The sequence below is a fragment of the Felis catus genome, chromosome B4, assembly GCF_018350175.1.
Source record: "Felis catus isolate Fca126 chromosome B4, F.catus_Fca126_mat1.0, whole genome shotgun sequence".
NCBI classification, from domain to species: Eukaryota; Metazoa; Chordata; class Mammalia; order Carnivora; family Felidae; genus Felis; species Felis catus.
In genome coordinates, this window is record NC_058374.1 from 139,762,209 (window position 1) to 139,772,575 (window position 10,367).

At 60.8% G+C, this 10,367-nt stretch overlaps 1 long non-coding RNA gene across 1 annotated transcript; it reads right to left on the reverse strand.

Moving 5' to 3' along the window:
• Window positions 1–2,192: 2,192 nt before the first annotated feature.
• Window positions 2,193–9,528, reverse strand: LOC109501862. Its single transcript, XR_006601204.1, has 4 exons — window positions 9,467–9,528; window positions 9,041–9,148; window positions 3,110–3,531; window positions 2,193–2,944 (listed from the first exon to the last, which is right to left on the reverse strand). It is a non-coding gene; the product is annotated as an uncharacterized LOC109501862 (long non-coding RNA).
• Window positions 9,529–10,367: the final 839 nt, after the last annotated feature.

Consider the following 10,367-nt stretch of genomic DNA (forward strand, 5'->3'; position numbering starts at 1 on the left):
GTGCAGAAAATTCTGGAAGCGGTGACATTCAGGGCTGGGGGCTCAGGGCCACGTAGCTCACAGGTGGAGAGTGCTGGTCTGGTTTCTTAGTGGCCACACGGACACAAGCATGTTCATTCAACAGGATTGTCCTTACTGGCGGGGGGGGGGCACAAATCCCTTCACTTGGGCTGGGAGTTGTGATGTCGCTGGTCCCACACTCTCCACCCGCCACGGGGAGCCAAGCGCAGAAGATGCTGGAGAGAGTCACGTGGGTGGCGGCTCCTGAACGGGCCCCACTGACAACCCTTCTCCCTGAGGCAGGGATGGGGTCTGGGGCCGGAAGCCTCCCCGCACGTAGGCGCCCCACCTGCAGCTGATCGATGTTTCCTGGGCGTCCCTCCAACAGAACACTTAGACCCTTTTAAGGCGTCCTGGGGCGATGCCCTGGGGCCCGTCCCTCCAAATCCCCGACACCTGCCAAGGACCCCTCACAGCTGCTAATTGAAAAGCGCAGGAGGTTAATGGCAGGGCCTGGCACCGTGGGGCTGCAAGCCAACTCTCAAGCGATGGGGAGGGAGACCTTCTGGAAGCTTCTGTTTTCATCTGCTCGGGTAACTCTCTGCTCACGAGCGAGTGGAGGGGTGGATCCTTTCTGCCCGTGAACTGGCGTTGCCCTTCAGCCATCGCCGTGACGGTGTCGGGCATCTGACGGCAGCCTGCCCCGGAACGTCCCAGCCCTGCACTCAGACGCCCCTGCTGTAGAGCGGACAGGTGGACCGGGCAGGACAGACACGGGCGGGCTCGAGCAGGTCCGCAGCCTGCCCAGGACTGACCCCCTGTGCAGGCCGCCTCCCTGCCTGTCTTGCTTAGCGCTGGCTCCCAGGCGTTTGATTCTCCATCGAATGCCTCCTTTCTGTCCCTGAACTTCTCATGGTGTTTGGGTTCTGGGAGTTTCAAGGCCTGGGCTCTGCCTCTCTGTGTGCACAGGCCCAAGCCAGCAGCCGCCTCCTTAGACAGCAGAACTTGAGCCACCCTGGTGGGGTGTCCTTTCTCGGGACCCTCGCTCTTCCTAGGGGGTCCTTCTGTCTGGGTGCTTTGACCTCGGCCCTGGCCACCCCCAAGCTCCCTCCCGGTCGCCCACCCCTCCCCACCTGCAGGCTAATGTGACCTGCTCTGCTCACACCTGTCACCGGCTCACTTCCTGGCACTCCCGAAACCCAAAGTCTCTTCTTTACCATCTGCGGGTGCCCCCGAAAGTCGGCTCTGCCAGGAGCTGCCCGGAACCTGGTCCATGTAGTGTCCCGACTCACCACAGGGTCCCGGGTGCTAGAGGAGCACCCGCAAATCACTTGCTCCGTATACGAAGGGGTGAATGAGCGAAGGCGAACGAGGGACGTTCCCTGTCCTGCTTTATCCCAGGACAGAAGGAGAGGCTTCATGGAGGCTCCTCGCCATGAAATCCACACACACACACACACACACTTGAGGCCACAGACAGCGATTTTCAAGCCGAAGAGCCCGTTGGGGCTCCACCCTCTCCGGTCGAGGGCGACTATGCCTTCCTGTCCTGGCTGAGGCCGGACCCACCGGGTGGGGAAGCAGTGGGATGGAATTTCTTCCTGAAATCTGTACCTTGGAAATTCTTGCACCAACTGTGACGTGAGGGAGAGATAGTGATTCAAAAGTGAGAAAGGAATCATTCTCTGTATCAGGTGATGAGAGAAACGCAGAGCGGATGCAGGGTCGGGGCGAGGAGCCCATGCGCCTTTCTGCGAAGGTGACCCTTTATGCAGGATGTAAGTGAACAGGGGAGCGAGCCCTGAGGGTATCTTAGGGACTAACATTCCTGGGGAGGGCAGGCAGCATGTGCAAAGGCCCTGAGACAGGCACGTGTTTGGTGAGGGGGGGGCAGAGCATGGAGGCCCGGCCGCTGTGGGTGACGGTCAGGGAGGGTGAGGGAAGGGCAGGGAGGGGGAGGGGAGGGCGAGGGGAGGGCAGGGAGGGCGAGGGGAGGGTGAGGGAGGGCAGGGAGGGGGAGGGGAGGGCAGGGAGGGCGAGGGGAGGGTGAGGGAGGGCAGGGAGGGGAAGGGGAGGGCGAGGGGAGGGCAGGGAGGGCGAGGGGAGGGTGAGGGAGGGCAGAGAGGGGGAGGGGAGGGCGAGGGGAGGGCAAGGAGGGTGAGGAGAGGGTGAGGGAGGGCAGGGAGGGTGAGGGGAGGGTGAAGGGAGGTCAAGGAGGGCGAGGGGAGGGCGAGGGGAGGACAGGGAAGGCAGGAAGGGTGAGGGGAGGACAGGGAGGGCAGGGAGGGCAAGGAGGCCCCAGGGCGGGTGAGGACGACGCAGTTGGCTCCGTGGTGTCCACGTGGATCTAAGCTCTTCCTCTGTGTTTGCTCTGCGTCCTGCGGAACATTCTCCGTTCTCGGCATCTTTCCCCTTCTGCTCTTACTAAACCTGGACTGATATATCTGTGAACTGGCATTTTCCCCGTGTCTTAACCACAAATCCCTCTCAGATGATCATCTGACCGTGGTAACGCTTGCCCCATTTGATCCAAACCGCCTCCCCTTCCGTTCCCTGGGGGGTCAAGTGCATGGCCCTTTTCAGGTCAGTGCCGGTCCAGCCGCGATGCCCCGGGGCCTCCCGTGGGAGGGGGACACATCGGGACAGGACGGGCAGGCCCTGCTCACCTGGCGCTCCCCCTGGAAGGGGGAGACAGAAGCATTCTCGTGGGTCAGAGGGAGTTCAGTTGGGTGTAGACAGGATCCGATGCCAGAGGAAAGTGGAGTTGGGGGGCGGGTGCCGCATGTTGAGGGGGTGCTGGCTTCTGTGCGAGATCACGGCGGCCTTCCTGGGCTCGGGTTGCAAGCGGAGTCTGAGTTCTGCGGAGGGTCCGTCCCTCAAACACCAGCAAAGGAATCGGGCAAGTTCCCCGACCGCGTGGAGGGAGCCTCCCCGGCAGGAGGGTCTGAGAAAGAGAGAAAAACAGGAGAAAAACATGGAAACAGCATGTATGGAAGCAGCGGGTACAAAGCCCCCTCCCTGAGCAGCAGCCCCGGCAGGTGGAAAGAGGGAGGGGCTGGGGCAAAAGGGAGACATCAGTATCATGCTTTGCACAGGAAGGAGACAATACGTGCAGTTTCATTCTTGAGGCTGATTCGGAAGGGGTTCAGGGCCGTGGCTTCTTCACGAGATGGGCTCCAGCAGAGGGAAAATCAGCCCGGATAAGAGTGGTTCTCCTGCTCCAGAGGCACGGTATTCGTTCACGCTGGGCCACATGTTTCCGCTTTCGTTTTTCCGCTGTTCGTCTGTCTTTGCGTGGGCGCCGGATCTCTCCAGACCTGCAGCTGGCTCAGGGCCCCGGCGGCTCTCCGGGGGCCCCTCTCGGGCCCCGTCTGCAGGGCGCTTACGTCTGTAGTCCCCGCCACCACCCCCCCAGGAGCCCCAGCAGGGGGACCGAACCCCGTCGGTCGGCTCTCCGCCTCGGGTGCCCCACTTGGTGTGGCTGGTCCGCATCGCAGCCACGCTCTGTCCTCTCGCCGGGCACGGGCGCCCCTGCAATTTCAGAAAGCACTCTCTCATGTCCGGTTCAACCTGCCACTTACGGAGAAGGTGGGTCACAAACAAACACATCTCTTTTCTCTTGGGTTTGCCCTCAGCTGAGTTAAAGTCAGCAAATGTTTACTGAGGTCCCACCACGTGTCCCCAGGTGTCCCCGAAGGACTGAGCCCAGCAGAGGCTTCCTTGAATCAGAGACTCAGAGGTGAAAGCAGACGGTGCGGAACCCCAGACGGCAGGTCAGGCAGGGTCCGGGGCCTGGCCTCCGCTCTGCACCCTGCACATCGCAGTGGGGGGCGGGGGGGGCTGGGCAGCAGAAAAGCCAAGAGCCAGGAGAATAGCCCCACCGTCAGGCAAGGCAGGGGACCCGGAGGCCACCTTCTCTTCTGTTGTCTTGTCCGCGCAGGTCAGCATCAGAATTATGCACAGAGGACCACTGGGCCTGGGGAGGACCAGGAGTCACGTATGGATGCCCGTGTCCACGATGCGCCGACAGCTCTGGCTGCCCCACCCAGCCAGGAACGGCAGGGAGCAGGTGCCACTCTGAACCGGGAAGGCCTCACGCCCCGCCCACACCAGGCGCGGGGCTACGCTCACCACTGTCAGCACCTCCCGAGCACATTTTGTCCCGGTGGGGTCCCCGAGTCGGGGTGTATTAGCCGACTCAGAAGAGGCTGTCTGCCTTGAGGACCCTGTTCTGCTTTCGTTGCACAGCCACTGAGGCACAAAGCTCCGGTCGAGGGGCGCCTGGGGGGCTCAGTCGGTTAAGCGGCCGACTTTGGCTCAGGTCACGATCTCGCAGTTTGTGAGTTCGAGCCCTGCATCGGGCTCTGGGCTGACAGCTCAGAGCCTAGAACCTGCTTCGGGTTCTGCACCTCCCCTCTCTCTGCCCCTCCCCTGCTCACGCTCTGTCTCTCTCTCAAATATAAATAAACATTTTAAAAAACTGTTAAAACAAACAAACAAACAAAAGAGCTCTGGTGGAGCCCAGACCTGCCCCAGGCCGAGACTGGAGGTCACGATTCTCCACGGTGTGACTCCTTTCTTCCCTTTCTTCGTGAGGCTTTCTGTGTCAGACTGAGACTCAGCTGTCATCCTGCCCAGGATGAGCCCCAGGCCAGGCCCCAGGACGGAGGGCCCATCACGTCCCTTTGCAACTTCCAGCAGCTTCAGAGTGTGGCCCTCTGTCGCCGGTTCGGGGCCGGCTCTGCACGTGGAGCTTCTACGAGGGACACGTGTCTCCATCACAGAGTGACCTCCCCGAGCTGACGGCCGCTGTGCTCCCACGAGCCGAACGCAGCCGGCATCCGGGTGTGGGAGTCAACCCTTGCCGCCCTGACCCCAGACAAGGTCAGCCGTGGGGAGGGCCGCTCAGGGGACCGAAGCAGCCGGATGGTTTCTTCAACCTTCACGGGAAATGCGGCTCTCCAACAAACGCTCGCTCTCCCGTCCTCTGTTATTCTGGGTTGCAGGGAGTGATTTGCATGTCATTGTCACCTGCTCAGGCGACGCCCCCCGAGTCCGAGGGCTCCCTCCTGCCCACCCGGAAGACAGCCGGCCGGCTGAGCTCTGACTGCTCAGCTTTCAGAAGGAAATAAAAGAACAAAACAAACCAGCTCGTGTTTCTGATTCTAGATAATGGCTTTTCAAAGCTTCCCAGAAACCACCTCTCCACCTTTCCTTCTCCCAGGTGAGAACACACAGAATCACAGACCCCGCAGCACAGTCGATACTCTTGGGTCTCACACGGGGGACCGAGGACGGAGCCGGAAACGTTGGGAAAGTGGGTTTCCAGAGACGTATTTCACCTTGCGGAACACCGTCCCCCGTGCCCTGCCGCAGGCCTGGCAGGTGAACAAATGCCTCTTCTCCGTGCTGAGGGCCCCTCCGGCCCCTGCTCGGTCGGCCTGGTGTCAGACTGAGGGACTCGGCCATCAGCCAGCGACCCTGTGATGCTGTTGCGGTGGGCGGCGGGGTTGGGACAACCGCGTGCCCCCCGCGGCCTGGCCAGCTACAGTCTGGATCTTTGAAAGACCATGCCGAGGACGGACGTAGAAAGATCCAGGTTTCAGGATCAGTTGGAAAATGGGAAATAATATTTTGTCATAGATTTCTGGTTAAGACCCGACCGAACAGAAAGTGTAAGGACACCAGTTAGAGCCTGGGCTCCCCAACTGGCGGGTTTAACCCCCCTCCACCCCCCCCCCCGCCCCGTGGGATGTTGCAACATCAGGTTGGTCTCAGTTTCGTCCTCATCCTTCACGCAGCCCTGCATCCGTGCTCATCCACCCCATCGCCGACTCTCCATCAGACTCAGCACGGTCCCCACGCCGCCCTCAGGGCACCCTCCCTGCCGTCCAGGAACGGGGCTCATCGCTGCCGTCCGCTGTGTCTCCTCACCACCCGCGGGCCGCGTTCCTCCTCCGTCCGTGGCCCAGAGCCAGTGGCAGGAGGGCGCCCGGCAGAGCAACCAGCCTTCTTCAGAAGAGGCGGAAGGAGAACTGGAACCTGCTTTGAAGGCCCCATGTCACCTTGCCTCCAGCGCCCAGCCTGCTCTTGATGGAAACTGAGCCTTTGTTCCCCTAATGTTTACTGACTTCACTTCCTGTGCCAAACAGGATAAAAGCTTCTGCTCAAAGACATTCTTTCTGGATTCTGAGCCGTGCACCTGCTAGCCTCTGACGTCACTGGGGCGGAGCGTCTGCTCTCCCGACCCCAAGAAGTAGAGGCACACAGGTGCTGCCTGGTTCCAGAACCACACGTCGGGAAGATGATGGGCTTTGGAACCGGACCCCGTGTCACAGAGCTTTCCAAAGTCACACAGCTAATCGCTACTCTAAGTGTTTCTCCTTCCCCAGAAAATAGGGAGCAGACACTCATGTTAGGGCCAGCGGGGGAACGGGATGTGATAATGTTTGAAACCCAAACCCCTGGGATTTCTGCCCAAGACAGAAGACGGAACAGGGCCTCAGGGTCCTCTGATGCTGCTTCAGACACAGGAGGTTGGGATTAAACGCACATTAAATGAAAAGAGCACAGATGGGGTTGAAAAGGGAGAGTCCGTCAGATGCCTGAAATACAGACGCACTTCCCAGCCAGAAATTAAGACCGATGGAGGTTCCTGGCCTACCACACGGCACTGACACACTCATGGGGGCCCAGGGAGGAGCACTGACACACTCATCGGGCCCAGGGAGGAGCACTGACACACTCATCGGGCCCAGAGCGGAGCACTGACACACTCATGGGGGCCCAGGGCGGAGCACTGACACACTCACCGGGGCCCAGGGCGGAGCACCGACACACTCATGGGGGCCCAGGGCGGAGCACCGACACACTCATCGGGGCCCAGGGCGGAGCACCGACACACTCATCAGGGCCCAGGGCGGAGCACCGACACACTCATCGGGGCCCAGGGAGGAGCACCGACACACTCATGGGGGCCCAGGGAGGAGCACTGACACACTCATCGGGCCCAGGGCGGAGCACTGACACACTCATCGGGCCCAGGGAGGAGCACTGACACACTCATCGGGCCCAGGGCGGAGCACCGACACACTCATGGGGGCCCAGGGCGGAGCACCGACACACTCATGGGGGCCCAGGGCGGAGCACCGACACACTCATCGGGGCCCAGGGCGGAGCACTGACACACTCATCGGGGCCCAGGGCGGAGCACTGACACACTCATCGGGGCCCAGGGCGGAGCACTGACACACTCATGGGGGCCCAGGGCGGAGCACTGACACACTCATCGGGGCCCAGGGCGGAGCACCGACACACTCATCGGGGCCCAGGGCGGAGCACCGACACACTCATGGGGGCCCAGGGCGGAGCACCGACACACTCATGGGGGCCCAGGGCGGAGCACCGACACACTCATGGGGGCCCAGGGCGGAGCACCGACACACTCATCGGGCCCAGGCCGGAGCACTGACACACTCATCGGGCCCAGGCCGGAGCACTGACACACTCATCGGGGCCCAGGGCGGAGCACTGACACACTCATCGGGCCCAGGGAGGAGCACTGACACACTCATGGGGGCCCAGGGTGGAGCACTGACACACGCATCGGGGCCCAGGGCGGAGCACCGACACACTCATCTGGGCCCAGGGCGGAGCACCGACACACTCATGGGGGCCCAGGGCGGAGCACCGACACACTCATGGGGGCCCAGGGCGGAGCACCGACACACTCATGGGGGCCCAGGGCGGAGCACCGACACACTCATCGGGGCCCAGGGCGGAGCACCGACACACTCATCGGGGCCCAGGGCGGAGCACCGACACACTCATGGGGGCCCAGGGCGGAGCACCGACACACTCATCGGGCCCAGGGCGGAGCACCGACACACTCATCTGGCCCAGGGCGGAGCACCGACACACTCATCGGGGCCCAGGGCCGAGCACCGACACACTCAATGGGGCCCAGGGCGGAGCACCGACACACTCATCGGGGCCCAGGGCGGAGCACCGACACACTCATCGGGGCCCAGGGCGGAGCACCGACACACTCATCGGGCCCAGGGCGGAGCACCGACACACTCATCGGGCCCAGGGCGGAGCCCTGACACACTCCTCGGGGCCCAGGGCGGAGCACCGACACACTCATCGGGCCCAGGGAGGAGCACTGACACACTCATCGGGCCCAGGGCGGATCCCTGACACACTCATCGGGGCCCAGGGCGGAGCACCGACACACTCATCGGGCCCAGGGAGGAGCACTGACACACTCATGGGGGCCCAGGGTGGAGCACTGACACACTCATCGGGGCCCAGGGCGGAGCACTGACACACTCATGGGGGCCCAGGGCGGAGCACCGACACACTCATGGGGGCCCAGGGCGGAGCACCGACACACTCATGGGGGCCCAGGGAGGAGCACTGACACACTCATCGGGGCCCAGGGCGGAGCACTGACACACTCATCGGGGCCCAGGGCGGAGCACTGACACACTCATCGGGCCCAGGGCGGAGCACTGACCCACTCATCGGGGCCCAGGGCGGAGCACTGACACACTCATGGGGGTCCGGGGTGGAACCAGCTGCAGCCCCGTGTGGAGACCGGCTTCCTGCACAACATACCATGTACGTCCTTTGTGAAAAGGGGCCTGTGGCTCACACCTGGTGCCCCGCACCCTCCTCTCAGAGGTCAGCTCAGGTCCCTGAGCTGTCAATGGACACATGACATGTCGGTAAAACCAAACTTGAGCCTGTGCTGTGAGTGCACACGGAACTTGAATTTTCTGTTAGAGGTGGTGTGGACACTCTGAGTGCACTCATGTGCACACACACACGGGACAAACACCGGACACACACACACACACACACCTGCCCCAGGGCCCAGAGTGTGGAGCCAACAGTGTCCTAAGACGAACAGGTGCGAAACCCTGGACAACACAGAACAGGCCTTGAGGGTAAGAAATGCAGATTAGTTTCAGAAATGCCCCCAGGAAACTAAAGGCGCAGGGTAATCCCAGATAGAACTGGAAACAAAAATACTCACGCTGCACTAGGCGACACGGAGAAGGCCACACCAAGCATGAAAAGAACCCTACAGAGCAGCATGAGTTTGCTTCCGGTTACGAGGAGCCGGATGATGTAGACTAACATCCTATCAGAAACAACCGGAAAGGCAGGGCAAAACATTTTAAAATCACTGAGACTGGGGCGTCTCAGTCAGGTAAGCATCTGACCTGATTTCAGCTCAGGGCATGATCTCACGGCTCGTGAGATTGAGCCCCGTGTCTGGCTCTGCTTCGACCGTGGGATCGGCTTGGGATTCTCTCTCTCCCTCTCTCAGTCCCTCCCCTTCTCTCCCTCTCTCTCTCAAGATAAATCAGTCAACTTAAAAAATAAAATCACATTGACCACATTGAACAGATATCAAGTGAGAGAAGAGTTATGGGACCACGATGTGGAGAAAACGCACTGAGGGGACCCTGGCAGGTGAGGCCAACCTCTTCTCTAGATGAGCAACGGCCAACGGCCACAGCAGAACCTTCTGTGATGACGAACATGTTCCGCATTCCCTCTGTCCAACGTGGTAGCCTGGAGCTACCCAACACTTCCGTGGCTGAAAAACCTAATTCCAGACTTCGTTTAATTTTGTGTTTTTAATTTTTTTTTGATTTATTTATTTTCAGACAGAGAGTGTGAGCGTGTGCCAGCGGGGGAGGGGCAGAGGGAGAGGGGGGGAGAGAGAGAGAGAGAGAGAGAGAGAGAATCCCAAGCAGGCTCCTGGGACTGTTCCTGAGGAGCCCTCCACAGGGCTCGAACCCACGAACTGTGAGATCATGACCCCAGCCGAAATCAAGAGTTGGACGCTTAATCCACTGAGCCACCCAAGTGCCCTTAGACTTTGTTTAATTTCAGTTAATTTAAATTTGGATACCTACATGTAACTCCTGGCCACCATATTGGAGAGCACAGCTGCAGAGAGTATTGTCAAATTTGGAAAAAGTGGGTGAGATGCTGAGAGACCGACGGGGGTTTTTGCCGACCCTGGAGTGTGAGGAGGGGGCAAAACGTAGACGTGAACATCCAGAGCCCACTCAGGATGAGGGCGAAATGGATATTGTGACGAGCCGCTAAGCCCCCCTCTGGGACCAAGGCCAGGGGTCAGCAAAGGCTAGCCCCTTCGCCAAACCTGGCCCAGCGTCTGCTTTTGTAGATAAAGTTTCACTGGAAGGCAGCCACGCCCATTTGTTACACAGAGCGGCTGCTTCACACAGCAGCAGCACAGTTGAGTGGTTGTGACAGAGACCATATGGGCTGCACAGCCCGGAATATTTATTCTCTGGCACCTTAGAGACAAAGCCTGTCAACCTCTA